Genomic DNA, 16,545 nt, shown 5'->3' with positions numbered 1-16,545 from the left:
CAAGGTGTCTCCTTCCTAAAACACTGCACAGTTAGCAGTGCTGGGAGAAGGAGGGCTTCTCTAGAGTTCTGTCTAGTAACCCTCTGTATTGATATGGGGTCCCATCACCTTGAGGTAGGCGCAGCACAGGTTGCTATGTCAGAAATTGGTGCGCGTGTATGTGAGACAGAGTGAATAGTGGTCCCCAGATTAGGGGCAAAAAAGAACTGTTGGGAACTGAGGGGACGTGTGTGTGCATGTAGGCTGAACCTCAGGATCCCCTCAAAGGCCCGGTGGCATATCTGCCCTACCCCCTATAGCCCCTTCAGCACCCACCCAGCTGGTGCTGGCTTTTCCATGGCAGGGCTCAGCTCCTGTAAGGGTTCCTTTCTCTGTTATTTATTACCCCTGTCCCTCCTGTGGTGTCCTTGACAAGCCCCTGGGGTCCAGGTTAGTGGGGCTAGGGGGGAAGGGATGGGAGGAAGGGGACTGTACAGGCAGGAATGCGTTGGAAATAGGCATCACCCCCCGTTTTGTAAATCTGCCCCAGATGTGCCCAGGCGACCAGCTGTGTTTTTTTTATCACTGTAAATATAGATAGAGCTTTATTTTGTTAATAAGACAATGAGTAACTTAACCTGTATATTTCACATACTTGTTTACAACGGTGGGGTTTTTGTTTTTGTTTTCTCCCTCTTGGCACAATAAAGAGGCTGTTTTGGAGCAGAGATCTGGGCTCTTCTGCTTTGGGGAACAGATCACAGTCGGGGAGAGGGACGCAGCTTCTCTTCCTCCCTGCCCGCCCCCCCTCATTCTCCTTCACTTTCGGCCTTCCCGATGCTTTTTCTTTCCTGCTGTGGCTTCGCTTGTCTTACTTTCAGCACTCTCTTCACTGCGCCCCTCCACCCCTTGTCTAGATTTGTCGTCAGCACCAGGATCAACCCCACGACCTTTGGTTGTAAAAGCACCTGTCTCGACTCCCTGAGCTCCATAGCTGACATTGGCTGGTAAATATCCGGGACAGAGAGCCTCATGGGTCAGCACAGGTGACATCATTGCGAAGTCCTGTCTGCAGTCTGCCTCCTCCTGGCTCTTCCTACCTCTTGCCTGCCTACCTCATTTTCCTTTTCTCCCCACCCACCACCCTCGTATCAAGCCTCTGGCTGCAGGCTCACCGCAGGTCGCCAGCTGAGAAATTGGTGTCCTGCTGCCCCCTTGGGTGGCAGTGGGTTTCCGAGGGTGCCCTTGTGCTGATGAATCTGAGAGGGGTCTGCTCCAAATGCCGCTGGTCTGCCCAGCATCTGGATGCGATGGCCCTATTGGGGGAGCTTCCGTCCCCTGCAGCAGATGCCTGATGCGGTGGAGCCGAGGAACCCAAACGTTTTGTGCTGTGGCCCCCTTCGGAAATTCATGTTGCTGCTGTTGCTTTTGACAGATTCAGACTAACACGGCTACCCCTCTGATACTTGACACCGAGAGGTTGTTCATAAACGGAATCGGTCCTCGCGCTCTGCCCACGCCCACACCGGGGCGTGCCCCACAGTTTGAAACCCAGTGCTGGGTGTGCAAACCAAACGTTATGGCCCCCTGCCCTCTAGTGGCAGTGGGGGGAACTGCTGCTGTTTACAGTACTAAGTTTCACTTGTTTCTCTGCTTGTAAGTATGTGACTGGAACACAAGCTGGGTCTGAAAAATGAAAGCGAATGATAAGGAGGGATGTCTGTGGGGGAAGCTGTTACCCAGTGTTTAATTCCCTTGGGCATGGGGGGTGGTGTTCCTCTTGGTTTTTACATCACACCGTGGGCAATTAATCCAGCTGCTTCTCAGCCTGATTTCTTTAAAAGTCTTTCTTTGGGGGTGAGAGAGAGCGGGGACTGGAATGGTTTTGGACTCGGGAGCCACATGGCCTAGAAGAAGCAGCAGCTGAAGAGAAGTTGGTGTGGAATAACAGCGAGGAAAGGGGGGAGGGCACAGAGTCCCCGGCAAGGAGGGAGAGAATGCAGGACCCTCGTATAGGGAGAAGGGGGAATGGGGTCCCACATAATCCCAGGCAAGGGGGGGAACCCTGGTATGGGAGAAAAGAGGTGTAGGGGCACACACAGCCCCTGGCTTGGGTGGGAGGTTGATGGGGAAGCACAGAGCCTCTGGTATGAGAGGGAGAATGGAGGGGTCTGGCATGGGTGAAGAGGGCAGCGAAGGCATGAAGAGCCTCTGCTAGGGAGGAGGTGGGTAGGGAGGTTGTAGAGATGTAGGGGGGTTGTGGAGACATTGGGGGGTTATGGAGACATAGGGAACTGGCAAGGGAGAATGGCAGCCCTAGTACACGCAATGCACTAGCCCCAGCCTGTGTGAGCCCCAGAGGAGGTGTCAGTGTGAAACAATCTTTGTATTAAAGCTTTTTACGTGCATGTAAATGTCGGTGGAAATTCTGGTCCCTTGGCAGAGTGGAGCTGAGTCACTCCAGGGTCTTTGCCCTCGCTGCTGCTGCTGGCCTATGAACCAGGCTCAGCAGGTCTTTATTTGGAAAGGTGGACCCTGCTCCTCAGCCATCCCCAAAAGCAGGGTGGCATACCCACCTCTTCCTAAGTAATATCTGCTGTTCTCAGTGGGGCCAAATTCAGCGTTGCCCACTCTCACAATTGTGGCCTGAGTCTCTATTCCTCTTTCTGCCGCTGGCCTGCTGGATGACCTTGCGCAAGATTCACAAAGGGGACTTGTGAATTCACAGCCCTGAGCTGGCCCCCCAAGGCCATGAAGCGAGCGAGTGAGGCTCCTCAGAAAGGTACTCTCAGAAAGCAGCAAGCTGCGCAGGGAGCCCCTGAGCTAAGCCTGCGGGAAACAGGGAGGAGGGGGGCAGGGCCTCAGAGGTGGGCAGGTGCCTAACGCTGGCTCAAGGAGAGCCACCGTCAGCCCCCAGGGATTCTCAGCTATGAACGGGCTCCTGGAGTTGTGTGACTGACCCAGCCTGTGCCCTAGGAGCAGAGAGAGGCCCACCTTGCTATTGCCACCTGCCCAGTGGTGTTAGGCCACTTGCATGAGAGGTGGGAGACCTGTTTCCCAATGCCTGCTCTGGCTGATTTGCAGCAGGGATTTTGAACCTAGGTTTCCCGCTTCTCAGGAGAAACCCTATCACCGGGGGGCTAGGGCAATCAGGGTAGGCCTCTCCTGGGGAAACTGTTCCACTTTTTATAAATAAAAGCTCTATTGGGCTAGAGCGAGAGAGAGGGTGGCTCTAGCCCAGTGGTTCGGGCACTCTCTGGGGGCTCGGAAGGAGTCAGCTTTCATTCCTTGCCCAAATTCCCTGCATACAAAACGCCAGCTCCAAACCAGGGATTCGGAGGCCGGTGTCCCGCATTGAAGGAAAGGGGCCTAGCTGCTGGGACGAGGGGTGGAGCTGCCTACACAAGAATTCAAACATCCAGCTGGATTCTGGGCATGGTAGATGCGCTCTGAACACCTAGCGTGAGAGCCCCGGCACCAAGAAGCTCAGTGGGGTCAGGAAGGCGGCTTGACGCACCCTTAGCAATAGGGCTAGGGAGGCAGTTAATCTCTCCGGCCCAACACATGTTACCTTGTTAAAGCTGTTCCACCGTGTATTAAACAGGCAAGATTGAGGGACGGGGAGTATCCTGAAGGTTGATGGCTAGTACATGGCCCTAGTATGTAGGAGGCTTTGGTTTGAGCTCTGCTCCAAATCAGGGATTCGGAGGTGAGGTTTCCATCCTCCCGGGTGAGTGTCCTGAAGTGTGGGGTGGAGAGATCGATGTGTGTGCATTAAAAACTCCTACTGTCAGCTCCATGCCTCACCTACGTGGTGGGCCCCACCAGCAAACAGCGAACTCAAGAATCCTGGGGAGCTCGGCAGCATGAAGCCCTAGCTGGCTTCACACGTCCCTAGGCAGGGACTTGACCCTGACTCCGATACCTCACAGCTGAGAGGCCCCAGCCACAGGGCTACAGAGTCAAACTGTTTCTCATGTTCTCTCTGGCCCAATATATGTCTATATGTGTTTGTTTAATACCAAGTGGAACACATTCAACAGCAGGCACTGAGGGGGCCTTGCTCTGGGTTACCCTGGAGCCTTGTACTTAGAGCTCTGTGCTGAAAGGTGGAGGACCTGGCTTCAAGTCCCTGGTCCAAAGCAGGAATACAAACGTAGGCTTCCCACAGCTCAGGTGCGGGACCCGGCTGCAAAAAGTCTAATGTCCAGCTCTCTTTTGAACAGGCAGAAAAGCTCTGTGCACACGTACACACCTAGCGTGAGAGTCCTGCCGGCCGTGGGCACCCTACAGCAGGCACTGCACACTCCTATGTGTGGACATTTAAGGAGGGACTTGAACCTGAGTGGAGGAGGGGCTGAGCTGTGGGCCACAAAAAGCCGCTAGCCTGCAGCTGTATTTTGTGCAGGGCAGACACACACTGAACACACACCCTTCCGGTGAGAGCCTCACTAGGGCTTCAACCCAGAGCAACTTGGCACAATCAGGACACACAACGAAACACGGGGAGGGACCTGAAGTGGCCCGATCAATCTCACAGGCAAGGCAAGCACCTAGCGCAGTGCTTCGTCCATTACACAGTGGACCAGGAGCAGTTGCTGCAGCCTGGTGGACGCCCTAGCCCACCCTGTGGGTAGTGTAGGAGGAGCATAGCTGCTTTCTGTCACCCCAGGCATATTTAGTTATTTACACACAAAGTGTCACTGCTTCGCAAGGAATGTGAGGGTCCCCTATAGGCTCCTGGTTAGGCTTTGAGGGGGGGGGGGAGACCCAGGGTGAAACCCTGCTCCAAATTAGGGGCGTGCAGGTGGGCGTTCCCCAGCCAAGGCAAGTGTCCCATCCCTGGAGCTGTTTGGTGGAGGAGCGCGGTTGGCTGCTGCAAAAAGCTCTATTTTGTGCTGGGCAGAGAAAGCTCTGCAATGCCTCCTAAGCTTGAGAGTCCTGCCAGGGTTCTGGCACCAAGGTCTAATGGGGAAGCATCACACACCTGCAGGGAAACGAACACCAGAACTGGAACCTGGGGCTTAGCTAGCCCAATTGAACGTGCTGACCACTGGTAGTCAGTGACCTACTTGAGGAGTCTCTCTGGCCCAACACATAGTTAACGATGGCTACAAAGTGCAACAGCTTCAACAGGAACGATTGAGCATTTTCCCTAAGAAAAAGCTCTAGCTTGTGGGTTAAGGCCCAGCCCTGGACTGTAAGAGTATGGCTGGTTCAAATCCCTCCCATTGGAGTTAGGGGGGTGCTTTCCTCCCAGGCCGTAAGAGTGGCAGATGTTCCAGCTGCCAAAGTATTTTTACCAGACAACTAGATTTTGGGCAGAGCAGCCCCACTCTGAATCCACCTACCTCATTTGAGAGCCTCAGTAAATCCTGGCACTGAGCAACGCAGCGCCAGTAGGACACACACACGGATCCATACTGGTTTGGGCAGGTCACATCAACCTCTCCTTGCTTCAGCTTGCCCCTGTGTAAGCTGGAAATAATCTTGTTCACAGAGGGGTTGTGAGGCTTCATTATCAAATGTACTTGGCTTCAAGAGGCTGTGGCAGAGTGAAGCAGTGGTACTGGGCAAGATCCGTGGCACCCTGCTTCCCTAAGTCCTCAGCCAGAGTCTCCGCTGGCGTCAGTCAGCAGCATCCCAGTGCCATTAACAGTGCTACGCGGATTGACACCAGCTGAGGAGCTGACCTGGTCCCTGTACGTGGCATTCGCCTTCAATTCACTCCCTGCCCTGTGCTGCTGTGTTTCGCTGCTGGGTGTCAGATGACCAGGCCAGGCTGCTCCCTCACGGGGGTGGCTGCAATTCTGCAGCGGTGCGGTCGTTGCAGTGTGCAGGGGCTGACCCTGCTCTTGCTGGAGTCCTCTGCAAAACTCCCACTGACGTCACTGAGCTGATCAGCGGGGCCAAAATAAGGGCTGAGGCTAAACTGAGGACGTGTGCACCAGGGCCCCTGCAGCATAGACATTACATCAGCTTGGAGTCAGCAAAGAGCTGCCATGAGACAGTGTTAGCCTCCCTTACACACACCCACTTGCCCTGGTGTCTCTTGCCTTCACCTCTTACCCAACGCCACTGACCTTGGCTCACAGCCGTTCACGCACTTTGGCAGGCATGGAGAGGAAAGGCGCCGTATGAACGCAAGACATGCCTGGTTTTGCTGCTGCATGGAGCATGCCGTGTCTAGGACCTACTGCAGCTGGCGGCGGGGGGGGGGGTGTCCTTCAGAGGAGCCTAAGGAACTTAGGTGCATTTCAATGGGATTGGGTGCAGGGCCGGCCTTAGGATTTATGGGGCCCTATGCAGTAGTATTAAACTGGTGCCCCTATGCCTGACAGCAGCCCGGGCTCGCATGTGTATTTTAAATAAGGGTGGTCTTTTGAAGGATTTATTTTAAAAAACGATATGTCTGAAGATCCAAGCAGTTAAGGCTAAAGATGAATACTCAGCTTGTGCATCTAAAAAGCTATGCAAGGATTTTTTTAGTGATGTGGTTTTATAATCTTCAGCAACACACGACTGAAATATTTTTAAAGCAAATTTTAAAGTAAGGGCTGTAGACTTACATGTTCTGAGTAAATATTATGGTAACACACACCTGCTTGTGTCAGTAAATTCAGAAACTGACAGTATATACCTGGGGGTTGGCAAATGTCTGTTAGATGGCTTCATTACCACTTGAATGGCTCTTTAACAGTTTCAATGTTGACCTACTAGGGCTGGCAGGCTGGAGGCTTTTTCACTTCTAAGTACTAGATCCCCTCTGGAGGAAGGTTTCAGAGTGGTAGATCCCCTCCGCAGGAAGTTTTCAGAGTGGTAGATCCCCTCCGGAGGAAGACTCACCAGGCTGCAGCAGCCAGCTGTGATGGGAGCCTGCAGGAAGGGTCAGAACAGGGATAGGAAGAGGCGAGGCGGGGCGGGGGAAGGGGTAGACACTAAGACCCAGTGGTGCCCCAAATTTTCGGGTGCCCTACACAGCTGTATATGCTTAAGAACAGCCCTGATTGGGTGCCTGCCTACCCTAGACACTGCCTATTTCAGGTCTATCCCTGCTGTAGCTCTCTGACCTGCATTGTGCCTTCCTGCTGAGTGGCATGTAAGGGCATCACTGCAGGGAAGAGCCAGGCTGGGACATGGCTGCATCTCGCACACCTGGCCCCCACCCAACCATGACACCCACCAGAGCCTGGCGCAGAATCAGGGAGCCAAAAGCAGACCGTTCCCAGGAGGGTGAATGGGAGCACTTAACACTGCTCTGCAACAATGCTGCTCTTTATTAAAGTCCTAGTACAGCAAGTCCTGGTCGGCTCTAGGAACTGGAAGGGCCAAGAACTCGCTGGTTGTAACATCATAACGTGGCAGGGCTCCTAGAAGTTGGAGATGAAAGATCCCGGTTAGAGTAAGTGCAGGACTGTGCGATGAGTGCCATGCCAGGTGCCCCTGTTTACAGCACTTCATTCCCTTCCATGCTTGTTTGAACTCAAAATGGGGGGGGTGGCAGTTTTGTACCACAAGGTTAAAACCCAGAGAAACCAGTCATCCCTTCATGCCCCGTGAAGCAAACTCGCTAGGTTTTGCCCAGCTCTGGAGATCGCCTAACGGGTCCCTCTAGAGGCAGGCCAGTGGTGTTGCACAATTCTTCCCCCTTGGCTGACTGGAATAGGAGCCCTGTAGCTTTAAAGTCCCTTCTCCCCTGCAGGAAGGAATTGCACCTGGTGATAGTCAATGGAATGCACCCTGCCAAGGCAGATGGAGCTTTAAGATTGCAGGACTAGCTAGAAAACTGTGAGCTGGGGCTTGCAGAGGCTCTCCACACAGTAGGTGCATGTTTGGGGGGGGCTGGGCTCTGTTAAAATGGGACCTGCTGGGTGCTGTGCATATTTGAAAACCTTGCTCTGATTTTGGCCCTTAAATGGATGCTGAGCTCCTCTGGAAACCTGTCCCTGAGAGGGGATGCCGAGGGCTTGAAAATCTGGCCCTTGGAGAAATAATAATAACAAAGACATAAATGTATGTCACATGTCTATTGGAGCTGCATCCAGCCACCATAGTCAGGATATTGGCCTGTTGTGTTAGATGCGAGATTAGGCTTGGCTGGCATAGACTGGCATCGTTTCATTGAGTTCAATGGAGCTGTGTTCATTTACACCAGCTGAGGACCTGGTTCATTCTAGTTCTGTTTGCTGGAGTGCTGCCTTTTTCTCCTAGGGCTCTGGCCAGATCTAGCCCCTAATTATTGCTCAGCACCGTTGTGAGCGATGGCAAGGGTTTGTGAAGGTGGAATCTCTCCCCTCCCCGCCCCTCCATCAAAGAAGCTGAAGCGAATAGACCTGACTAGCAACTTCATCTCCTGGGTGGACGAGGCCTCCTTCCGGCGGCTGAGCACCCTGCAAGAGCTCATCCTCGCCGAGAGCAGGCTGACGGCGCTGCCCGCATTGCCTGGCAGCGTCGTGCGGCTCGATGCCCGGCGCAACAGGATCCAGAGCTCCGGTGTCAGACCTGAAGCCTTCAGGGTGAGTCTGTGCTCAACGGCCGGCGGCTGCCCCAAGATTCCAAAAGGGGTCCCTACATTTCACAGCTTCTGTTCCATCCAGGGTCTGCTAACTTGAGTTCTATAGCCCTGGGCTTACTCTGCAGTGTAGACATACCCTTGGTCAGTCAAAACTGTCCTTTCCCTCCTGCACAGTGCCAAAAGGCTGCTGCTGGCTATATTCTGGTGTGACTCCTGGCAGAAATTGGGGGGGGGCATGTGACCCTGCATACCACACACCCCGCCTCCCATGTGTTACCTTGGGAAGACAAGGTGCCAGGTATCAGGAGAGGCAGGTCCATCCCGGGGGCCCAGCCAGGCATGGAGGGAAGAGAGTGCTAGGCAGGGAGGGGAGGGTTGGTTGGTCACCCCTTTGCGCCCCATGTGAGAGAGGTGTACAGGAGTGCATGTGTGACACCTCTCCGTGTGTGTGTGTGTGAGAGAGAGAGAGAGAGGATGTAGGGGGTGTGTGTCACCCCTCCCCGTGTGAACTCTAAAGCCTTAAAGCTAAGGGAAATAAAAAGAATCCAACTACGCAGTATTTCTTTTAAACTGGGGCTCAGTCAACTTGATGTTAATTTGAACATTTGTACGCTTGTTTGCCGTTGAACTTGCTTGAATAAGAGTAATTTTACCAGGTGTCCCATATTCAGCATCGGGAAATATGGGCACCCAAAAAGGGCTGAATAGAGGGGCCAGTTAGGGTCAGATCCAGCAAAGATGGAATCATCCAACTTTAGCTGTATTTTCGCCAGCGTTCACTTTCACCCCACTAGAGGGTGCAACAGAATATGTGTCAAAACCCACCCATCCCTGTGCCTTGCTCACCTCATCGCTGCTCCTTGTCTCCCTTCTGCTTTGCCTTATCATTTAAACCCACTGGCTACATAAATGAGATTGATGCAATTTCTCCTTCCTAATAAAGAGAGTGGACTTGAGCAGGCAGCTCAGCCTATGCTTCCTGTTAAAGTTGTTCCACTTTCATTAACCATTAATTGGAGCAAAAGAAAAATAGCTCCAAACGTTCTTGATACTCTAGTAGTTCAAGTGCTCAGTGGGGATCTTGATGAGTTTGGTTCAATTCCTCTAGCTATCCCCTGAAAAGAGGGATTTCCATAAGGTGCGCCCTGAAACTTTTCATATTGAAATGGTGCTACTTTAATTCAATAGTAATTGGGACAAAGGAAGAGCTCAGCACAAGAAGCCCTCTATAGCCTAGTGGTGAGGGCTCTCTCCTGGGATGTTGGAGTCCTTAGTTCAAACCACTCCTTGGCCTGCTGAGAGGGGAGCTTCCCAGAGGAGCGTGTGCTCAGCTTTCTTCTTGAAGCTGTTCCACTTTAGTTCCATAGTAATTGGGTCAAATGAAGAGTCTAGAGCAAGGAGCCCTCTATAGCCTAGTGGTGAGGGTGTTTAGCTGGGATGCTGGAGTCCTTGGTTCAGTTCCTCTTCAGGGCCTGTGACAGAAGAAATCTTTGAAGCGGGCTCTGCTGTCTGAGCAGTGGCTTTTACTTAAATTTTTAGTGCCGTCCCCCCCCCCCCCAGCAAAAACTGAATCACTCTTTCACCCCCTGCTGGTCAGACACCCGCCCAGGCTGTAGGAGATCCCAGTTCCAATCCCTTCTTTGCGAAGGGACTGGAACGAGGACTCCTACATCCCAGGGACCATCCCTCCTCCCTCCCGCCCAACGACCCGCTCCCCCCAAAGAGGGAAAGACTCCTGTTCAAGCCTCCTCCTTTTGCCTGGCAGACAAGGGCCTCCCGCAAAGGAGAGGGGACTTAAACAGGAATTTCCCACCTGGGAGATAGGATGTCCTCATTCCAACCCCTTTTTAAGGGGCAGAGGCAGGATTTGAACAAGAAATTTCAAGAATCTCCCACTTCTTAAGCAAGCACCCAACCACTGGACTACAGAGTGATCCTAGGCCTTTGCCTGCCCCAATGAATAATTAAGTAAAGTGGACCAGTTTCAACAGGCAAGCTTAAGGGTGCTCCCTCTTCAAAGGGCACCACCACATTTCCCAGCTGTCTGGTAGGCAGCCTAACCACTTGACTAGACACAGCTTCTGGTTTTCTATTTGGCCCAGCTAATAGTTAAGTAAAGTGGAATAGTTTCAACAGGCAAACTAGAGGGCACTCCCTCTTCAAAGAGTAACTCAGCACGCAGGGGATGTGTGCAGCCACACTGCTAGGAACACAAAGTGGGATTTGAACCTGCCTCACACACACCCCAGGCCAACACCCAAGCCACCAAGCTAGAAAGGCACTCAAGCACTGGCCGTGTTGTCTATCTCTAGTCCCAGACATAGTCAATTGGTGATGACTATAGAGTGGAACAGCTGCAACAGGAGCGCTTGAGAGGCACTAACTAGTGGCTTCTCTGTAGCCTTATGGTTAGGCTATAGGCCTGAAGATGTGGGAAATGCTAGTTTGAGACTGATCTGACTCAGAGATGTGGTGGTGGCTTTCCCTGGTGAGTGTACTGGCAGGGTGGTGCTGCCGCCTGCTGTGGACAGTCTAAGGCATCATCCCTTTGCATCAGGAAGAAAAGTTCTACACACACAACCCAGAGGTGAGAGCGCTGCCCAGCCTCCCGCAAGCCTCAACAACCTCACCCACCCACTGCCAGTTATCAAGGCACAGACTTGAACCTGACAGCCAGCCCAACAGAGTGCTCACACCACAGAACTAGAGTGTGCTCTCTGGCCCAACACATAGTTAACTATGGCTACTAAGTGCAACAGCTTCAGCAGATGAGATTGAGAGGCTCTGCTTAGAAAAGATTCCCTAGCCTGTTGGTTAAGACCCAATGGTGGGATGAGGGTAGAGCCTGATTCAAGTCCCTGTTCCCTTCTCAAGGGGTTCAGAGGTGAGGGGGGGGGGGTCTGCCCCTGTTGTCTGACTGGTGGAGTGTGCTGCTGTCTACAACATTTCTACTATGTGACCACAGTTTGCACACAGCAAATATTCTCTAAAGATACCTACCTAGTTTGAAAGGCTCACTAGCTACTCAGAACTCAGCACCAGCAGGACACATGCACCTTTAGCACTGGAAACCTGTGAAAGGAATTGAACTCCCCTTCCCCAAAACACCCACACCACCGGGCTACAGCGGCACTCAAACACCACACCATTTTTTTCGCTCTCTGGCCCAATCCATATTTAATTATTTCAATACAAAGTGCAACACCTTCACAAGGAATGGTTGAGACAATCCAGCTGTGGTTGGCTGTGCACCTGGGGTGTGGGAAGCCCAGGTTTGAGGTGCTGCTCACAAACCAGCATTTGTTGGTGGCCTTCCTCAAAGTGTGGCTAGTTACTGGAGGTCTGGCAGCGCTTGCTGTGGAAAGTCAAATGCACCATCTATTTTGTACTGGGCCAAAAAAGCTTTGCAGAGACATTCCTAGCTTGAGAATCCTGGCAGCTCTGGTACTAAGGCCATAGGCAGTTTTCAGCAGAAACCCAAGATAGGAACTTGAACCTGATACTCATACAGCTCAGCTGACTGCTTAGACCACAGGGCTAGAGTAATCTACTGAGATTGGCTGTCTGGCCCCACCCATAGTTAACTATGGCTACACAGTGGAGCAGCTTCAGCAGAAGAGATTGAGAGCCCTTAGCTAGGAAAGACTCTCTAGCATGTTGGTTAAGGCCCATACACAGGCTGTGGGAAAACCAAGTTCAAGTCTATGCTCAGAAGGATACGGTGGAGGGCTTGTTCCTAACCAGGCAGGTTGGAGTGTAAGTGTGACACAAGTGCTGTGCACTAAAACATTTTTAATAACCTGCAACTCTATTTTAGGCACAGCAGACGCCCTTGGAGAACACAGCCCACGTTTCAGCCACTCAGCACCCAAGGGGGCACACAGCCACCAACATAGGAAGGATTAGAGCCTGCTTCACTGACCCCCCCAGGCAAACACCCCCACCAGGGGGCTAGAAAGGCACTCAAGCAGCTCTCCCTTTGTTCTCTCTCTAGCCCAGTGCATAGTTATTAGTTAAAAATATGAAGTGGAACAGCTTCAACAGGAGAGATGGAGGGCCCCTACCTGTGGGTTCCACTGAAGCGGTGTGGTTAAGCTATGCACCCAAGGAGGGGAGAAGATCCAGTTTTGAGGCTGTGATTTGATGGTGGTGTTGCTAGATCACAGAATCACAGGACTGGAAGGGACCTCGAGAGGTCATCTAGTCCAGTCCCCTGCACTCGTGGCAAGACTAAGTATTATCTAGACCACCCCTGACAGGTGTTTGTCCAACCTGCTCTTAAAAATCCCCAATGATGGAGATTCACAACTTCCCTAGGAAATTTATTCCAGTGCTTAACCTCCCTGACAATTAGGAAGTTTTTCCCAATGCCCAGCCTAAACCGCCCTTGCTGCAATTTAAGCCCATTGCTTCTTGTCCTATCCTCAGAGGTTAAGAGGAACAATTTTTCTCCCTCCTCCTTGTAACAACCTTTTATGTACTTGAAAACTGTTATCATGTCCCCTCTCAGTCTTCTCTTCTCCAGACTAAGCAAACCCAATTTTTTCAATCTTCCCTCCTAGGTTATGTTTTCTAGACCTTTAATCATTTTTGTTGCTCTTCTCTGGACTTTCTCCAATTTGTCCACATCTTTCCTGAAATGTGGCACCCAGAACTGGACACAATACTCCAGTTGAGGCCTAATCAGCGCAGAGTAGAGCATAAGAATTACTTCTCATGTCTTGCTTACAATACTCCTGCTAATACATCCCAGACTGATGTTTGGTTTTTTTGCAACAGTGTTACACTGTTGACTCATATTTAGCTTGTGATCCACTATGAGCCCCAGATCCCCTTCCACAGAACTCCTTCGTAGGCAGTCATTTCCCATTTTGTATGTGTGCAACTGATTGTTCCCTCCTAAGTGGAGTACTTTGCGTTTGTCCTTATTGAATTTCATCCTATTTACTTCAGACCATTTCTCCAATTTGTCCAGATCATTTTGAATTTTAATCCTATCCTCCAAAGCACTTGCAACCCCTCCCAGCTTGGTATTGTCCGCAAACTTTATAAGTGTACTCTCTATGCCAGGGGTGGCCAACCGGAGCCGGAGAAGGAGCCAGAATTTACCAATGTACATTGCCAAAGAGCCACAGTAATATGTCAGCAGCCCCCCATCAGCTTCTGCCCCCCACCCCGCTTCCAGCGCCTCCCGCCCACCGGCAGCCCTGCCGGTCAGCGCCTCCCCCTCCCTCCAGATCAGCTGTTTCGTGGCGTGCAGGAGGCTCTGGAGGGGAGCGAGGGCAAGCGGCAGGCTCAGGGGAGGGGGCGGGAAAAGGTGGAGTAGGGGCAGGGCCTGTGGCAGAGCCAGGGGTTGAGCACCCCCTGGCACATTGGAAAGTTGGCGCCTGTAGCTCCAGCCCTGGAGTTGGGGCCTATACAAGGAGACGCATATTAACGTCTGAAAAGCCACATGTGGCTCCGGAGCCACAGGTTGGCCACCCCTGATCTATGCCATTATCTAAATCATTGATGAAGATATTGAACAGAACCGGACCCAGAACCAATCCCTGCGGGACCTCACTCATTATGTCCTTCCAGCATGACTGTGAACCACTGATAACTACTCTCAGGAACAATTTTCCAACCAGTTATGCAACCACCTTATAGTAGCTCCATCTAGGTTGTATTTCCCTAGTTTGTTTATGAGAAGATCATGTGAGACAGTATCAAAAGCCTTAGTAAAGTCAAGATATAGCACATCTACCGCTTCACCCCATCCACAAGGCTGGTTACCCTGTCAAAGCAAGCTATCAGGTTGGTCTGATATGATTTGTTCTTGACAAATCCATGCTGACTGTTATTTATCACCTTATTATCTTCTAGGTGATTGCAAATTGATTTCTTAATTATTTGCTTCATTCTCTTTCTGGGGACAGAAGTTAAGCTGACTTAGGGTACATCTATACTTACCTCCAGGTCCGGCGGTAAGCAATCGATCTTCTGGGATCGATTTATCACGTCTTGTCTAGATGCGATAAATCGATCCCGGAAGTGCTCGCCATCGACGCCGGTACTCCTGCTCCGCGAGGAGTACGCGGAGTCAACGGGGAAGCCTGCCTGCCGCGTGTGGACCCGCGGTAAGTTCGAACTAAGATAGTTTGACTTCAGCTACGTGAATAACGTAGCTGAAGTTGCGTATTTTAGTTCGAAGTGGGGGGTTAGTGTGGACCAGGCCTTAGATGAGCATCCCAGCCTCTGGAAAGGGTGGTGCTGCCTGCTGGAAAAAGTCTAAGGTGACAGAAAAAGCTCTGCACACACATACTGAGTCTGAGAGCACCGCCAGGGGTCCAGCACCAAGGCCTCCCCAGGCTGCAGGCAACTGTGTGCGCGCACACACACACACACACACACACACACACACACACACACGGCAAGAGAGTCAACTGCTCAGGCTTGCCCACTGGCCCAACACCGTTAACTACGGTTACTAAGTGCAACAGCTTCAACAGAAGAGATGGAGAGGCTCTGCTTAGAAAAGATTCTCTAGTCTGTTGGTTAAGGCCCATGCGTGGGCTGTGATAGAGCCTGGTTCAAATTCCTACTCCCGGAGCAGCGGGCCTACGGTGTGGTTCGAGTGCCCTGGGCTGGCTGGTGGAGCAGCTGAGCCATTGGCCAAAAACGTTTTCAAGACACAACTCTGTCTTGTGCAGGGCACACATGGCCTGACCACACTTACTTACCTAGTCTGAGCAGCTCAATAGGTTTTCAGCTACTCAGCACCATCCCAACACACACAGGGAAGGATTTGAACCTGTTTCCCCAACATCCCAGGTGAACATCCAAACCACCACTACATTGACATCCTCTTTGTAAACCAACCCCCCCCAGGTGTCACTGTCGGCAAACAGAGGCCCTCTGCTGTCCTGTAACTCCCGTCCCACGTCAGTTATTAAAGAGCCACCTTCCACTAAGATCCAGACAGTAGCAGCATTTTATTATCACCATTTGAGACAACACCGGACACACTGGCTCTTGCAGGGTAAGATGCGAGGTTTGTTCTTCCGCGCCCGTTCTCCTGGCAGAAGGCACAGCTGTTTAACACCACTGGTAATTGCAGTGACACCAATCATCCTAGATTTGAACCACAAGTATCGAAGCGCAGGACAGAGCAGGGCACGGGGACAAACAGGCTGAACGGGCCCTACGCCAGCAGTCTGTGGCTGCCCTGACAACGTGAGCTGACGTTGGGAATGCAGCCGGAGTGTCAGCCAGCCGGTGGGCCCGATGAAGGGAGCAGGGTTAACCCTTGCCGAACCAGCCACTAAGCAGCAGGTGGGACGCTGGCTTGACATCCAACTGGGAGAAACATGCCCATTTTGCAAGGCACACCCTCCCCCGCCATGTTATAGCACCCATCGTAGACTCTGGTCTGCAGTAGGAGCAGATATTGCCCTGGTTAACCCTCTGCCAGAATAAAACGGGGGTGCTCCCGGCTGCTGCACAAGGCTCAAAGTTCAGTGCTGGCTGCATAGCTCCCCAGCGCTTGGGGGCTGGTGTCCAGCTAGGACGACACTGGGAGTGCGATTCCCAGCTCCCGGAGATATACCCGGGTTGGCTCTCACTGAGCTCCACATTCCCGATGCTAGCGCTGCCAGGGGCCGTCCCAGCCACCCGTGCAAAGCAGAGGTGCCCTCACTTGGACCTACGGGCCCACTGCACAGCCAGGGCCATTGCTTTGGTTCCGCCAGCGTGAACCCTGCTGCTGATGTGATCCCCTTTGTGCTCTTTCCGTATGCCAGGGACTTATGGTCCCTTTCTGCCAGCAAGGCCAGCATAAAGAAGGTGCGGGGCACGAACGACTCAGGCACTGAGAATGTGGGGGGAGGGAGTTAGGCTACAGTAGTGCAGCCCCAAGGAAAGTGCAGGGGTTCTACCTTTTCCATCTGCGTCTCCTGCAGACTCGCTACATGTTCTCAGGGAGCCAGGGGAGGCTGTGGGGTACAGCAGTCCCTGGCTGGCGGAAACACTGTGAGGAGACCAGAGAATGTGGCCCCACAGATCTGAGGCAA

The sequence above is a fragment of the Terrapene carolina genome, unplaced genomic scaffold, assembly GCF_002925995.2.
Source record: "Terrapene carolina triunguis isolate 2854851 unplaced genomic scaffold, T_m_triunguis-2.0 Scaffold198, whole genome shotgun sequence".
In the NCBI taxonomy this organism is placed as follows: Eukaryota; Metazoa; Chordata; order Testudines; family Emydidae; genus Terrapene; species Terrapene triunguis.
Note: the sequence above shows the minus strand (reverse complement) of the source record.